The sequence below is a fragment of the Schistocerca serialis genome, chromosome 4 (assembly GCF_023864345.2).
Source record: "Schistocerca serialis cubense isolate TAMUIC-IGC-003099 chromosome 4, iqSchSeri2.2, whole genome shotgun sequence".
In the NCBI taxonomy this organism is placed as follows: Eukaryota; Metazoa; Arthropoda; class Insecta; order Orthoptera; family Acrididae; genus Schistocerca; species Schistocerca serialis.
The window spans coordinates 480,499,396-480,516,431 of record NC_064641.1 but is presented as its reverse complement, the minus strand read 5'-3'; positions in this window follow the sequence as shown (position 1 = coordinate 480,516,431).

Genomic DNA, 17,036 nt, shown 5'->3' with positions numbered 1-17,036 from the left:
AGTTATATCCGTGATGCAAAGACCCGCGCTGCGTAGCTTTACCCCGTTTGTGGGGTAAAACACTGTAATTTTTGTTTTAGCTAAATTTTAAATTACTCCGTACTTAATAATCAGACAAAGCTGGAATTCGCATGTAATATAGGTTGCAACCCAACTTATGACTTCAATCTGAAATCATCGAAAATCTATCCTCAGTGGTCACAATATAGAAAAACGGAAAATTGCTGGTCTCTACCTCCAACTACCCTATGTATTAAATGTCACGAATATAATTTTTCAGTAAATGTTTCTCGGAACAGAACCATATGCCAGAGGCTTAGAATGTAGCAACTGCTTGTTACATGTTTGCAGATGTTAAACGTCTCGAATTAGTAAGCACAGTATACAAAATACAGGGGAAAAATATTTCCTAGACGAATACATAAGGCAGATGTTCTCATAAGGCATACGCAGAAAAGTCTTCCAAAAACGTACGTCCTTGCATAATCTAAGAGCTGTTGTTACAGTCTTGTCGTAGAAAGATGTCTGACAAAAATTGGTGAGAATAACGCAAATGACGTAAGGTATTTCCCAATATGTATATTGGGAAAATGTTTAAATACGAGCTCTCCTAGTGTTCGGCTGCGAGGGGTAGCCGCACGGTTTGAGGCGCCCTGTCACGGTCCGTAATGCTGCCCCCCCCCCCCCTCCCCGTCGGAGGTTAGAGTCCTCGATCGGGCTTGGGTGCGTGTGTCGTCCATAGCGTAAGTTAGTTTAAGTTAGATTAAGTAGTGTGTAGGGTTAGGGCCGATTGCCTTAGCAGTCTGGTTCCGTAAGACCTTACTACAAATTTCCAGTTAATCAGTGTTCAGTAAAGAAGAAGCAATAATTTCCTCAAGGTCTCCAGGAAAAATCAGAACACCGCACTAGAATGATAAAAACAGCATTTGACGACTGCGGGACATGTAAAGGCAGGAAATAAGTAAGAAAACTTAAACACGGACACTTGTCAACCAAAACTAACGCAAAAAACTCCATTGTGGCAACAGTGTGAAATAACTGAAAAAATTACAGAATTCGCACTAGACGTAAAAAAACAAAAAAATTATAAATCTGTGGGTATAATATGTTTGGCAATTTGCAAACTGTAATGGATAGTTGCAATGTACCACTGAGTGTCAATTACCAATTACTCTAATCTTGCAAGAAATTTCTTACGAAAGTGGTCTTAGTGTTGCGCACCAACTCTACTCCACAGGCGTTATCTGAGTAAGGGATGTGCGGTGTAAAGCACGTCCAGCAGAGCCAGCAAGTTTCACGCTATTACGAGTTCCCGCGTTTTACGACTTGGCTCATGTCCCTTCTTGTCAACAATAAAACACGTGCATGAAACAAGTTTGCCAAGAAGCGGGAGACTGCTGGGCAACTTCGAGAAGGGAAACATACAGTGACAGCATTATTTCTCGAGAAACGAAGAGCTGAGGCGAATGAGAAAGAAAGACAAGTATTTTTAAGTTGTAACACAGGAAAGGCAATGCTGAAACTAAAACTTGAAGTATAAACTCTCAGAAAAGACACGCGAAAAACGAGCTTTTACACTGCAGTAGAATGAAATTAAACAGAGTTCATCTAAAATACCGGGTATATTTTGGTTTCTAGATTTTATAAAAGCCCGTGTAACCATTGTAATATGAAAAGAATTACGAAATTTACGTTGAACTATTCCAGGTCTTCGATTATTTTTAATTCTGATTCAAATTTTTAATGAGAGGATAACTCTTACACAACTGAATAATTTTCAGGGTGAGTCTTGGCTAACTGGAAAAGAGCTTACACCAATTGTGATGAGGTAACATGTGGGTTTTTCTGTGTTATTTTATTATTTCACTGCCATGTTATCAGTCGCGGAACTGGGCTGAATGTGGTATCGTGCGCTATGAGTACCACGCCGCGACAGTCCACGTCTAGAAATCGGCCGTAACCCATGTGGCCGCCAATAATCTCCGAGACATACCCTTTTCAGCCAGCGTGGCCGGCACCGCGAAGGAGCCGAAAAAAAAAAAAATTAAAAAAGTGCCGCACCGGGGCCCTCTCTACTGCGTCGGTTCAGTGCTGCCTCTATAGTCGAAGCGTTGTCATTCAGCCTCTGTTGTTACTGTGGATATGGAACCAGCCTATCTCAAAAGACTTGTACTGGTAATTCCTCTGACTTGCTGTTATTAAAGCTAAGTAAAATAAATTTCTTAAACACTACGTGTGTATCTCATTATATTGCTCTGTCTTAGTACCCACCAACCTTTGGCATCCACCATAGGGACGACCATACAATATCTTTTTTATTTTAAGGTTCAAATTATCTACAATTTCCCATGTTTAAAAATAAATTATGCTACAAAACGATAAATAAATAGTAGCTCAACGTGTTTTGTATAATGCAGACTTACATAAACAGCATTACAAATAGTCTCGCATTTCGTGAATGAGCTAACGACAACCAAACTATCACGAAACAACCAGAGAAAATGGATGCAAGGAAGTGTTTCAAGAATTTTTTCAGCTGGAGCTATTGGGTGATGTGTATCACCCACAGAAAATTACTTGTGTGAAAAAATTACTTTCTGCAACGGCTGACAAACAAGTGAAGCACCCAAAACACATGGTCACAATGTAAGCGGCTCGTGGCCGTTGCCACTGTCAATAAAATTCTTCTGGAGTGTTGACCGCATTGTCAATATATAAAACCGTCCGTTGTTTCGGCTTCTTTTGTGCTCAGCCCAAAGCCCTGAGGAAGGCCACTTGCAATAGTGACCGAAACGTCGAACAATTTTACACATTGATTTTGCGGTCAACAGCCGAGAAGAATTTCATTGATACATGATCGCAAGAGCATTTAGCTATAACTGTACACACCATCGGCGAGTGTGTAAATGATTAGAGTTGCAGTTCTCTTTGTCAGGTAGAACACCCACCAGAATGCTTTAATGTTGTTGAGGTTTAGAGCTGTTACTACGAGTAGTAGGGTACATAAGAAGCGCGAACATCGTCAGATGTTGAGTGATCACTGTGAAGTAAACGGAGATGCCACATGTTCGTGTGAGACAGCGTTATCAGAGCCTGAGAGAGTTTGATAGGGGCCTCAATTTAAGTCTCCATTTCGGCTGGGAGGCTGAATCGATCAACATCCAGGTTTGTGGTGCCTTTGAATGTGAGGCGGCTCGACGCTGGACTGCATTGGAACGTGAGGGAGACATACTCCTCGTCCGACCAGGGCAAGGGAGGACAGCCACATCGTGCACCAAGCACATCGTAATCGCTTCACATCTGGGCCTGTCATCTGAAAACAGGCAGTAGACTCTTTGCAACATTGTAGGCCATCCCGCACCATTGGTCGGCACTAGCAGCAGCTAGGCTGAGAAATTGCCATCCAATGCACTGGCTGCCGTTAACACTACAGCACAAACGGCTGGATGTGGAGTGGCGGTGTGATCAGGAAGCACGGACTGCTGGTGAATAGCATCACACTGCGTTCAGTGATGAATCGCGGTTCTGCACTATCCCGTGTGAGCGTCGTCGACAGGTATGGTGGCGAACTGGGAAGAGGTCACTTTCTTCCAGTGATTGACTCCTGGCGTCACGGACAGGGAGGCATCGAGTATGACATCAGGTCAGGACTGAGGGAACTCTGACGTTACGTCACGTAGGTCCTGCGCCGTCATGCGACGGAATCGTGATGCCATTTTTCAACAGGGCAAGGTTCGACCACACATGGCACGTGGCGCTATGAACTGTCAGCGTGATGTTGAGGGAATCCCGTGGCCAGCGAGATCCTCGGATCTGTCCCCAATAGAACACGTGCTGGACCAGCTCGGACGTCAATATTAACGATGTCAAGGACCAGTTGCAACAGTTGCGGACCAAGTGGCCTCAAGAGAGGATGCAGAGGCTTTATGGCGCCCTTCCCAAGAGAATCGGCGCTCGCATCCAGGACACAGGAGGCTGCAACTGATAACTGGACTCATGCTTCCAAGTTGTTTGTAAATATTAATAGATTTTGTAGCCACTGAAGCTGTATCGAATACCTATTGAATCTGTGGGGTCTCTTTTCGTTTTGTTATTTCGTTCTGTACGCTTCACTCTATTTGTAAGGCAGTACCGTTGGAAGAAGCAGAATACATTCCACTCACTATATTATGCGCCTGTAACTCCTTCGAATGTATAATAGAATATACCTTCCTATTAAAAGAAGACGTGTCTGTAAAAGAAGCGGCACCAGATGCATTGCACTATATTTGTTTTACTATTGTAAAATAACAGCAAATTTTTTCCAGTTCAGGAATTACATACCAAATATAACACGTCTTCAGGCGCGTTATTTTCAGCTAACCATCTCCGGAGCTGAATACTGCATAATAAGCTTTACGTCACCCATAGAGATTTTCGTCGCAGCTGTTGCCAACAGTCGTGGCAAAGTCACGCAGAGAGTTGCCAAGGAAAAGATATATCTTCATTTCTTTTTAAAAAAGGAAAAGTTCTGGGACAAAACATTTAGGGGTTTCAGCAACGAGTAAATCCAACTTCGCACTTTAGAGTATTTGAGATGACCGCGAAGTAGTTCCAGCCACGAAGCTGGTCTCTTAGCTCTGCTGATCCCCTTCGGAACCGCGACTGGCGAACGGAGAGCTCATCGCGGGGCTTACCAAGTTTCTGCTCCTCGCCTTTGTTCCGCAGTCCCTCTGTGATGAGAATAGAAGCAGCCCTTTATCGTCTCTCGCACACTACAATGGAGTTATTTGCTGGCTTCCCCACTGCTTTCAGGCCGAACCTCCTGCCTCAAGCGGGGCTTACACGTGTGAGTACGAACTTTAATGAAACAAGCAGCTACTATGTGATACACAGTGCTCGAAAAGGTTTAAGAATCAATACGCCAAAGATTTATTAATTCTGGATCATTATCATCGAACGTATTGGATTATCATCTAACGTATCTCATGCATCTCCCCTCCCCGCTCTCTTTCATTTCTCTCCCCTTACTTCATAATTATACATATAACCATATTACCAGCCATAACCTATTAAAGAATAATTCTTTTGTTATTTAGCAATTTACTTAGTTAACTTTAATATTCCTGTAGATAAATCTTTTTTTAAAGAAACGTCAAACACATACGTATACAGATATGTTCCTACAGAAAAAAGAGTCATAACAGTGTTCAAAAGCCATTACGTAAACTGCTTTTCAGTAAACTTATTACTCATTTAAATATAATCATAACAGCTGCAATAAACTGAATTGGTGTTTGCTTCAGGGCAATAAACCAGCTCATGTTAATGTAAAAGGTTAGAGGTGAAGCAGTAATTCACATAACGTCCTGCCCAGTAAATTTATTCACATATAACTACTGCAATATTCTGAACATGTATGTATTTGTAGAGTTTTTTTGAACAAAATTCGTGATAACATCAGTTTAGTCCACTGTATTAGCTAAAACAACGATTATATGACGTACACAAAAACGAAACAATTGTCTCCAAGCGAAATATGTTTCATCTTTGAGCGAAAATCTTTGTGGTACACAGCAGATGGACATCACATGCTCGATGCTAGCTCGTTTCTATTCGCATTCAGTGTTTACAAAATAATAGTAATAAAAAACGAGTAGTTGCTTAACTACTCAGCTGATACGCAACGACGACGGAAGCTCCCAGAGGGATGTTAGCACCTAAACTCCCCGCAGTGCTGCAGTAAGTAGACAAATTCATTTATCGTCACAACATGCCGTATAACGAACCCACTAGGCGATATATTAAAGTGCTTCCAGTCATCTTATCATAGAGAAGCAACCTCCACTACCCAGCATCAGGCACCATACATGAAAAGACTATGTAACTTATGTATTCATCACACGAAAAGGCTCTAAATCTTGTTAATGGAAGTAAATAAATATTTCCTAAGTTACTGGTCACAGTTACCTGTATCGGTACTTCAAGAATCAGTGCTACAAAGTACTGTCCATAACTTATAGCACTTTAAACAGACGGTTGCCAAGAGGCACTCAGTACTTTCTACCACTGCAAATTCAGTTAATACTCTGATTCCCTCAAGATTCTCAATGACGGTACGCAAGCAGAATTATTGCTTTCTGTATAGCGTATAAATTTATTCTTAAAACATAAGTTTCTCCTCAACACACCGACGTTCTCTGCATTACTTATACACAATGGATGCAAAGTTTAATAAATGTCATGTAAATTATTCACGGATATGTATCATACCATCCGAAGGCCTTATGACGTTAAAGAAGTGGGAGAGGGAACACACAAGCAAACAAAGCAACAGTTACTTAGCAAGTCAGGAAATAACCTCTTGCCAGGGTGTGACTTTCGTTCGTAACATTAATTTCACAGATACTGAAAATGTAAATCGTGTGCCATTAACGTTGAATGCCGAATGTTTTCCGGAGGAGTTCCAGTAAACCGTGAATACATTGGGGCAAAATACGTTCGGACGACTGTGATTTGCTTTAAATCTGCGCTGTAACAAACGTTGTATGTCTGAAAAGGCCGCGCGCAGAATAGCGGTTTGGGTGGTGTTGGTGCTCGGTTCTTACCTGAGTTAGTAACATGGGATAAAAGCTTCTTTGTTTACTCCAGACCAAAGGCCACTTGTACAGCCATTCGAACATGTGTCTTACAGTAGCTTTGTTACACTGCATTAAGCAAGAGCTGGCGCCCAGGCAAATTGTGCGCATCGATTAACTCCTTTTGCAAAAGTTTTAATTGGGCTGAATTAATGCTCAGCTAATGGCACCATTTACATGTGCACCTTCGGATTTTAGATGCGAAGACATTCACCCTTATTCGGATTTTACGCGCAAATATAGTTATCCTGAAATAAGTCCGGAATGGAATGAGACTGGTGGTTCAAATTTGGTCCATTGTGTATCATGTTTGTCTAAGATAAGTTTTAACAGTACGAATAAATCTTGCATCTTTGATTTTACGTGCAAAAACACGTTTTTCTGTGACGTTTTTGAAGTCCGCCACTTCTATACTTTAAACTTTCACGAATCGGTTCCTACTTTGCACTACGGTAGATAAATAGACAAAGTCAAAACAGATTTTTTTAATCCAATTTTTTTTATCCATTGTAGAGATATAATGGTTCAGCTTTTTTCTGGGAGGTTTTTGAAGCGCACACTTCTATACCTTAAACTTATGTGAAACGCTTCAAACTTTGCACGAAGGTAGATTAGTGTATAAATTCAAAACGAATTTTTTTGTCAAATAATCTTATCCGTTTCGAGGTACAATGGTTTAAACTCTAGCTAAATGTAGGAAATAAAATCCGATCTTACGTGAAGTGAATGCGTGGAGACAGTTTAAAATAAATCAAATAAAAATATCATTCTTACGATAAAACCGAAAACTCGCTTTCAAAAATTTACTTCATTCAGATTTCACGAGCAAGAAACACGTTTTTTGTGATTTTTTTTACGAGCGCCACTTCTACGAGTATATTTCAAACTTGTGCGAAGCGGTTCATATTTTGTAAGAAGGTGGACAAACACATACCATTAATGGTCATCCTGTGGTTTTGTGAAAGCGTTATCCATTGCCAGGATACAGGGAACATGGCTTGAAAGACAATTAAGAAACCTATACCGGATCAGTCGTCACCCGAGTCTACAAAAATCTACATCGGGAGGCAAGCTGTGGCGGTCTAATGTCAAAATTATGGTAAAGTTGGGAACCAGAATGAAAAACGCTCCTATCGTACCACACAAAAAGGCGAATAAGCCCTGAGCGGAGAAAGGAACGTAAAAGAAGGGAACTAGCTTCTCGACTTACCTGGCAGCATCAAAGACATTTAAATCGAAACATCTTGACATGTTCGCGCTTTTCTACAAATTATCCCTACTTCTCCAGCGCAGTGAGCTCTCTTAGACCCAGCTCCTTTTACAAGTATGGTGAGGGGTGTAAGAACAAATAGACACAAATTTATGTGCTTCTAGAGAATAGGAAGTATGCGATAGTAAGGATGCAAGTATCCTAAACTTTAATGGTGGGTTGTGTCATATCGCACGACTAATACCACATCATGTATCACGTTACTTTACTTGACACGATGCATTATATCACATAACATGGGCACTTATACTAACAAGTAAAAAAGGGGGAATATATCAAAATGTTTTCATTTAACTGTGTTTGAAGCTGCCAGATAAGTCGAAAAGCTAGTTCCCTTCTTTTACATCCCTAACTCTGGCCAGGACATATTCGCCTTGTTGTGCTATGTTAGGAGCATTTTCGTTCTGGTGGAAAATGTACTATTTTCATGACATTCAACTAAGTGTAGGAACAATGTACAGTAATATACGCAAACGTGTGCAAAGAAATTTGCCGAAAAAAATAGCGGGAAAAGTGTTAAATGGGCAGCCAAAATGAAGATAGATCAGAGTTTCATCTACGTTGTCCTACGTTTATGTGGCAACAGAGGTCAAACGACGATATGGTGAACGTTTCAACATCGGATGCTTTTTGGAATACTTTCACTGTGTATCAGATGCTACGAGTATATACACTATTGTCCATTAAAATTGCTACGCCAAGAAGAAATGCAGATGATAAACGGGGATTCATTGGACAAATATATTATACTAGAACTTACATGTGATTACATTTTTACGCAATTTGGGTGCATAGATCCTGAGAAATCAGTACCCAGAACAACCACCTGTGGCCGTAATATCGGCCTTGATACGCCAGGGCATTGAGTCAAACAGAGCTTGGATGGCGTGTACAGGTACAGCTGCCCATGCAGCTTCAACACGATACCACAGTTCATCACGAGTAGTGACTGGCGTATTGTGAAGGGCCAGTTTCTCCGCCACCATTGACCAGAAGTTTTCAATTGGTAAGAGATCTGGAGAATGTGTTGACCAGAGCAGCAGTCGAACATTTCCAGTATCCAGAAAGGCCTGTACAGGACCTGCAAAATGCGGTCGTGCATTATCCTGCTGAAATGTAGGGTTTCAGAGAGATAGAATGAAGGATCGTGACACATCTGAAATGTAACGTCCACTGTTCAAAGTGCAGTCAATGCGAACAAGAGGTGACGGAGACGTGTAACCAATGGCACCCCATACCATCGCGCCGGGTGATACGCCAGTATGGGGATGACGAATACACGCTTCCAATGTGCGTTCACCGCGATGTCGCCAAACACGGATGCGACCATCATGATGCTGTAAACAGAACCTGGATTCATCCGAAAAAATGACATTTTGCCATTCGTGCACCCAGGTTCGTCATTGAGTACACCATCGCAGGCGCTCCTGTGTGTGATGCAGCGTCAAGGGTAACCGCAGCCATGATCTCCGAGCTGATAGTCCATGCTACTGCAAACGTCGTCGAACTGTTCGTGCAGATGGTTGTTGTCTTGTAAACGTCCCCATCTGTTGACTCAGGGATTGAGACGTGGCTGCACGATCCGTTACAGCCATGCGGATAAGATGCCTGTCATCTCGACTGCTAGTGATACGAGGCCGTTGGGATCCAGCACGGCGTTCCGTATTACCCTCCTGAACGCACCGATTCCATATTCTGCTAACAGTCATTGGATCTCGACCAACGCGAGCAGCAATGTCGCGATACGATAAACCGCAATCGCGATAGGCTACAATCCGACCTTTATCAAAGTCGGAAACGCGATGGTACACATTTCTCCTCCTTACACGAGGCATCACAACAACGTTTCACCAGGCAACGCCGGTCAACTGCTGTTTGTGTATGAGAAATCGGTTGGAAACTTTCCTCATGTCAGCACGTTGTAGGTGTCACCACCCGCGTCAACCTTGTGTGAATGCTTTTCAAAGCTAATCATTTGCATATCACAGTATCTTCTTCCTGTTGGTAGCACATCTTCGTGGCCTAGCAATTTTAATGGCCAGTTGTGTAACTGTAATCCTTCACTTGCTACTGAATACTACAAAAAAGTACATACTTTCATGTAACTAGTCCCATCCTGAGATCTGAGTATAATTTATAGCAACGATTTACTGAGACACTACTAACGTTATTGCTAATATCACGCTGTTCGTGGAAAATTATGCCGATTCCTTGTTGCAGCGACGGTTTGATAGCTGTTCTACACTTTAATCTGATGTGAGCCTTTGCAGAACAGTGCCAATATGAGGCCTCGAGCCTTCCCTCTATCGTTTCTCTTTACAGCTCTTATCGAGTCTCATAAGAGCACTGCTACGGCACCCTGACATACGGACTGTCAGCAGAGCGTGAACGTCACAGCAGTATACGTGCTCATCATCTGTACCAAATCATCTTGAGGACGTCCGCGTCCCTTGCTGCACAGCGGAATCACAACAGTTGTCTTTTGTTTGCTACAATCAGTTTTGCACGATAGAGCTATTCTGGTGGAACCTGAAGAACATGTTTAATCGGTGCGCCAGAAAATAAGAAAAAATATTTGAAATTTTAAATTTAAAAACGTTCCCTTTCCGGGGATTGGGAGGTTTTCAGCTCTATGTCATTTAACATACCGCCAACTACAGACACAAACATGAGAAATCTGCGGTCTATTTGGCATAAATGCTTAAAAATATGACGCAATGAAGAGAAGAGGATTCTTTCGGTTCAGTCCTAGGCTACTAAAAGACCAAACGAGGTGACGGAGTGGTTAACACGCTGGACTTTGATTCGGGAGAATGACGGTTCAAACCCGCGTTCGGCCATCGTGATTTAGGTTTTCCGTGACTTCCCTCAATCGCTTCAGTCAAATGTCGTGATAGTTCCTTTGAAAGGACAGGGCCAAATTTCTTCCCCGTCCTTCCCTAATCCCATGAAACCGATGACCTCGCTGATTGGTCCCCACCCAACCAACCAACTACTAGAAGTTGACTCTACGAGCCAGTTTGAGGGTAGTTTTCGGAGATGCCCCGCATCTAGTCGTATACCGGTGCTGATTGTGGGTTGCACTTTACCTAATCAACTGGAAGAGGGAAAGTATGAAAGCAATGCGGTAAATACATTTACGTCACCAGATGTGAAGTTTTGCAAGCAATATGTTGTAGCGGCCATCAAAGTTGAATAAACCCTTTTGAAACTACATTTCTTGTACCTCCATCTCGACGAGTATTAATGTGGCATTTTTCTTTTTTATTTTGGCTGGTATCCAACATATGAGATTGACAGAAAGTGCAATGTGTCTAAACAGGAATGACTAGTGGACAAATTCAAGTGTATAGATGCATGTATAACTAGGAGGAAGGTAGAAGAGGCCTATAAGAAAATTAAAGAGGCGTCTGGAGAAACGAGAAACATCTATATGAATAAGAAAGGTGCAAACAGAAAACCAGCACTGTGCAAAGAAGAGAATGTTGAAAGGTGGAAGGAATATATAGAGAGGCCGTACAAGTGAAACATACTTCAAGGCAATGTTATAACAAGGGAAAAGGAAGTAGAAGAAGATGAGATAAGGGATATGATACTGGGGGAAGAATCTGCAGACCACTGAAAGACTTAAGTCGCAACTTGGTCCATGACGTAGACGAAATTTTCTCAGAACTACCGATATCCTTGGGAGTGCAAGGCAAGATAAAACTGTTCTACCTGGTGCGCAAAATGAATGAGGCAGGCGAAACGTCTTCAGGCTTCAAGAGGAATAAAATCATTCGAATTCCAAGGAAAGCAGGTGCTGGCAGCTCTGATTATTACCGAAGTATCAGTTTAATAAGTCTGCCTCCGTAACTGAGTGGTCAGCGCGTCTCACTGCCATGCAGAAGATACGGGTTCGATTCCTGCTCCTGCCAGGGATTTTTCCTTGGGGGGAGGACTGAAATGGTGTGCACAGAGCCTTGCTATCCAGTTGAGAAGCTCCGTGATCGAGTAGTAATAGCTTCTCACGAAAACTGACAACTTCCGTGAGTTTGTTGGGCTGATCCCATGTAACTCCAAACCACATCCAATGACACCATTGGCGGAAGATGTCGCTACGGTCGGTCGGTAACGATGGGCCCGCCAGTGCCTGTGGAGGGAGTTTACGTTTATGTACAAATTTAATAAGGGTGGGTAGCAAAATACTGAGAGAAAAATGCTGACACGAATTAATTACAGCCGAGTGGAAGCAGTGGTAGAAGCAGACCTCGGCGACGATCAGTTTGGGTTCAGCAACTCACCCTATGATTGATCTTAGAAGTAGGTTAAAAAAAAGGCAAACCAACGTTTTTAGTATTTGTAGTCTTAGAGAAAGCTTTTGACAGTGTTGACTGGAATATACTCTTTGAAATAATGCAGGTAACAGGGGTGAAATACAGAGTGAAAGGCTATATGCATCTTACACAGCAGATCAGATGTCAGTTACAAAAGGTGAAGAGCATGCAAAGGAAGCAGTTGTTGAAATCGGAGTGAGGCAGGGTTGAAGGCTATCCCTGATGTTACTCAATCTGAACACTGAGCAAGCAGTAAAGTAAACCAAAGAAATATTTGGAGAAGAAATAGAAAATTTGAGGTTTGGCGATGACATTGTATTTCTCTCAAAAACAGCAAAGGACTTGAGTAACTGAACGAAATGGAGAGTGTCTTGAAGGATGTAAGATGAACAACATCAGAAACAGAGCAAATATAATGGAATGTAGTCGAATTAAATCAGGAGATACTGAGAAAATTAGATTGGGAAATGAAACAGTAAAAGTAGTAGGTGAGTTTTACTATTCGGACAGTGAAATGATTGATAACTGATGAAGAAGAGAGGGTATAAAATGACTGGCAATGGCAAGAAAAACGTTTCTGAAGAATATAAATTTGTAAACTTCGAATATAAATTTAATGGTTATGAAGTCTTTTCTGAAATTATTCGTCTGGATTGTAGGCTTGTACGTAAGTGAAACTTGAGCGATAAGCAGTTCACACAGGAACGGAATGGATGGCTTTGAAACGCCGATAATGTCGATAAAATGGGTAAACTGAGCAGCTAATGAGATAGTACTGAATAGAATTTAGGGGTAAAAATTTGTGGCATAACTTGATCGAAAGAAGGCATCGGTTGATAGGAGACATTCTGAAATATCAAGCAATCGTCAGTCCAGTGTTGAAGGATAGTATGGGGCATAAAAAAATGTATAGTGAAACCACGAGACAAATACAGTAAGCAGGTTCAAATTGATGTATGTTGAGGTAGTTATTTGGAAACGAAGAGGCTTGTACAGAATAGAATTGTGTTGAGAGCTGCAGTAAACCAGCCTGCTGGCTGAAGACCACAACGACAACATTCAACATAATTTTCTCAAAATAATTGATTTTATTTTTCTGTTCCATATTCTTTATTTTTCGTTTCAACTTAACATCATGGGAATATGAATAAATTTTATGTGAATATTTTGTAGCTTTATTTCACATTTCGTTGAATAACGAGGGATGTAATTTGATTGAATTTTCTCCTTGTCAGAGTGCTGAAGGGCGGTTTTAACTGTAAAAAACTATCAAAAGCCAAGACTGAATAATATTTTTTATTTAAGACGACCAGTTTCAACAGACATTGCTGTCATCTGCAGGTCTTCAACATCTTTTTGTTGTAAAACATGTTCGCTTTACGCTGAAACTCACGCACAAGATGTCAAGTGGATAGAATTCAGCACATTATAAACGATAGTCATCGCTAAAATATTTAAGAACATAAAGCACCTTATCCAAATATCTTAGCGATGACAAACTTTTATAATGTGCTGAGTTTTATCCACTTGACAATCAGTGCGCAAGGTTCGGCGTAAAATGGACACGTTTTACATCAGAAAGGTGTTAAAGACCTGAGGATGACAGCAGTGACTGTTGAAGCCGGTCCTTTCAATTTAAAAAGAATTATGCGATCTTGGCTTTTGAATGGTTTCTAACGATGTAATTTGAGATCATTGAACTAAAAATATGGCATCCATGTTCACAATAATATTATAAAAAAGATGTACTTTGCATCTAATACTGAAATATGCTTACCATTTATCATCTTAATCCATCTCAAAAATAGTAAGTGGATAATAATCCGAGTCACACTCAGTTTTGCGCACTTCTTGCCAAATTTAGTTCTTGGGGGATAGAACGTTTTTAAGCAATTGTAACCAGGAAAATCACAAGAGACAATTTTAGTAACTTGCCCTTCTTAGAAAAATTTCTGCGGGCACCCATGACTGACTAGCTGTAAACAATGTGTTGTTGCCTTTTAACTTTCTTTTTATTAGGAATGCTCACGTTACGTAGGACATCATTGCACATTAAGGTCGAAGAGTTGCAACATGTCTTTTTGTGTTATTTAAGCCGTAGCTGATTACACTATGTGACCAAAAGTGTATGGACGCCCCCAAAAACAAACGTTTTTCATATTAGGTGCAGTGTGCTGCCACCTACTACCAGGTACTTCATATCAGCGTCCTCAGTAGTCATTAGACATAGTGAGAGAGCAGAATGGGGCGCTCTCCGGAACTCACGAACTTCAAACGTGGTCAGCAATGTGTGATAGTCTATCCAGACAATCACACAGGAATTCCAAACTGCATCAGGATCCACTGCAAGTATTATGACAGTTAGGCGGGAGGTAAGAAAACTTGGATTTCATTGTCGTCTGCTCATAAGCCACACATCACGCAGGTAAATGCCAAACCATGCCTCGCTTGGTGTAAGGAGCGTAAACAGTGGACGATTGAACAGTGGAAAAACGTTGTGTGGGGTGACGAATCAGGGTACACAATGTGGCGATCCGATGGCAAGTGTGGGTTTGGCGAATGCCCGGTGAACGTCATCTGCCAACGTGTATAGTGCCAACAGTAAAATTCGAAGGCGTGCTGTTGTGGTATGGTCGTGTTTTTCATTGAGGGGCCTTGCACCCCTTGTAGTTTTGCGTATGTCTGTCACAGCACAGGTCTTCATTGATGTTTTAAGCACCTTCTTGCTTCCCACTGTTGAAGAGCAATTCGGGGATGACGATTGCATCTTTCAACACGATCGAGCACATGTTCATAATGCACGGCCTGTGGCGGAGTGGTTACACGACAATAATGGACTGGCCTGCACACTAATGGACTGACCTGCACAGAGTCCTGACAGCTGCGCGGGTGGCCGGGCGGTTTGAGGCGTCATGTCACGGACTGCGCGGCCCCTCCCGTCGGAGGTTCGAGTCCTCCCTCGGACATGCGTGTGTATGTTGTTAGTTTAAGTAGTGTGTAAGTCTTGGGACTGATGACCTAAGCAGTTTGGCCCCTCAGAACATCACACACATTTTGAGAGTCCTGACCTGAATCCTACAGAATACCTTTGGGATGTTTTGGAACGCCGATTTCGTGCCAGGCCTACCGACCGACATCGATACCTCTCCTCAGTGCAGCACTCCGTGAAGAATGGGCTGGCATTTCCCAGCAAAACTTCCAGCACCTCATTGAACGTATGCCTGCGAGAGTGGAAGCTGTCATCATGGCTAAGGGTGGGCCAACACCATATTGAATTCCAGCGTTACCGATGGAGGGCACCACGAACTTGTAAATCACTTTCAGCCAGGTGTCCGATACTTTTGATCACATAGTGTACATATGAATGGAGAGCGGAACCAGATTTCGGAGTGGCTAAGCCGCGCGGGATTAGCCGAGCGGTCTGAGGCGCTGCAGTCAAGGACTGTGTGGCTGGTCCCGGCGGAGGTTCGAGTCCTCCCTCGGACATGGGAGTGTGTGTTTGTCCTTAGGATAATTTAGGTTAAGTAGTGTGTAAGCTTAGAGACTGATGACGTTAGCAGTTAAGTCCCATAAGATTTCACACACATTTGAACATTTTGAACATTTCGGCGTGGCTACAAGTCGAACGGACTTCTGGCAGATTGTGCCCATATGAGTAATTCAGGTATACTGATGATCTGTCACAGCGTATGTGCTCAGGCGTACAAAAGCTGTGGCACAAACGATCGGACTCAAGAGTAGGGCAGAAGCTCTGCTCAGCTGCTGCTCCTGGGTGACCATCATTAAGAATTCATGGCAATGAGTTAATGCTAATGGCTGCCTCTACCCTCATTTGAATTAAGTGCAACTGCAATTACTTTGGAATTAGAGTAGTCCCTCTTTCGGTACTCCTCTAGTAGTTTTCGCGACTAATTTCCAACGACTGGGAACTCAGCCTCAGGGGACTGCCTGCGAATGTTCTTTTACAGCGCTTGCCTTAAATAGCAGCGCCCACGTCCGTCAAGTATAAAAGTCCACCCGTATCGACAAGTGAACGACGTTGAGGTCCGGTGAATGTTTTGCAACATGTGTCGCGCAGAGACGAAAACCCCGTGTGCTCCACGTCTCAAATAGTGAAACAGGCAGACTCTACCGGTAGACGTTGTTCTGTTTCAAAAAGTGTTCAAACAATAAAAGCTTTCCAGGTTCGTATATATGTCAACCTTCCAGGAAGCACATTCTGTCCTCCAAACATCTGGTAACGTGGTGACACTGCGGAATGTCGTAATATCTAACCCAACAAGAGTTTAAATCGCTCTCGCTCCACTGAGACAAGCATATACACATAAAATTGTTATTTTCGTTATAGATAAGACTTTAACTGCTTATCGTTTGCATGTAACGGCCGGTTATGAGATTCTGAATCGCAATCCGTGGTCGCTGCCTTCAAGCGGTTGTGAATACAGAGCAAAGGTTTTCTAGCGGAAATGAAATGTGAAGGAGGACGAACTACATAGACTGGCAACAATATATAAATACAAAATCAATACTCAAGGAAGATAATTTTTTGGTTGAGATGGTAGTAAGGCATCGCTGAAGTTCATGTTGGTCTAGTGCTAAGTCAAGGGGGTAGCAAAAGATGTGACAAGCTTCAGGAGATGAGAAATAGAAGCGCAGCAGGAACAAATAAGAATTCTAACAGTTGCAGGCTGCCTGCCCGAAATGGCTGAGAGTATGGTACATTTACAAAAAACAGTAAAGTCCAATGTTTTTGACAGGCTAATCAATAGATGATTTTGGTTGAGAATATACAGCAGAAAAGCGGAATGTATGAAGAACTGAAGGGTAAAAACT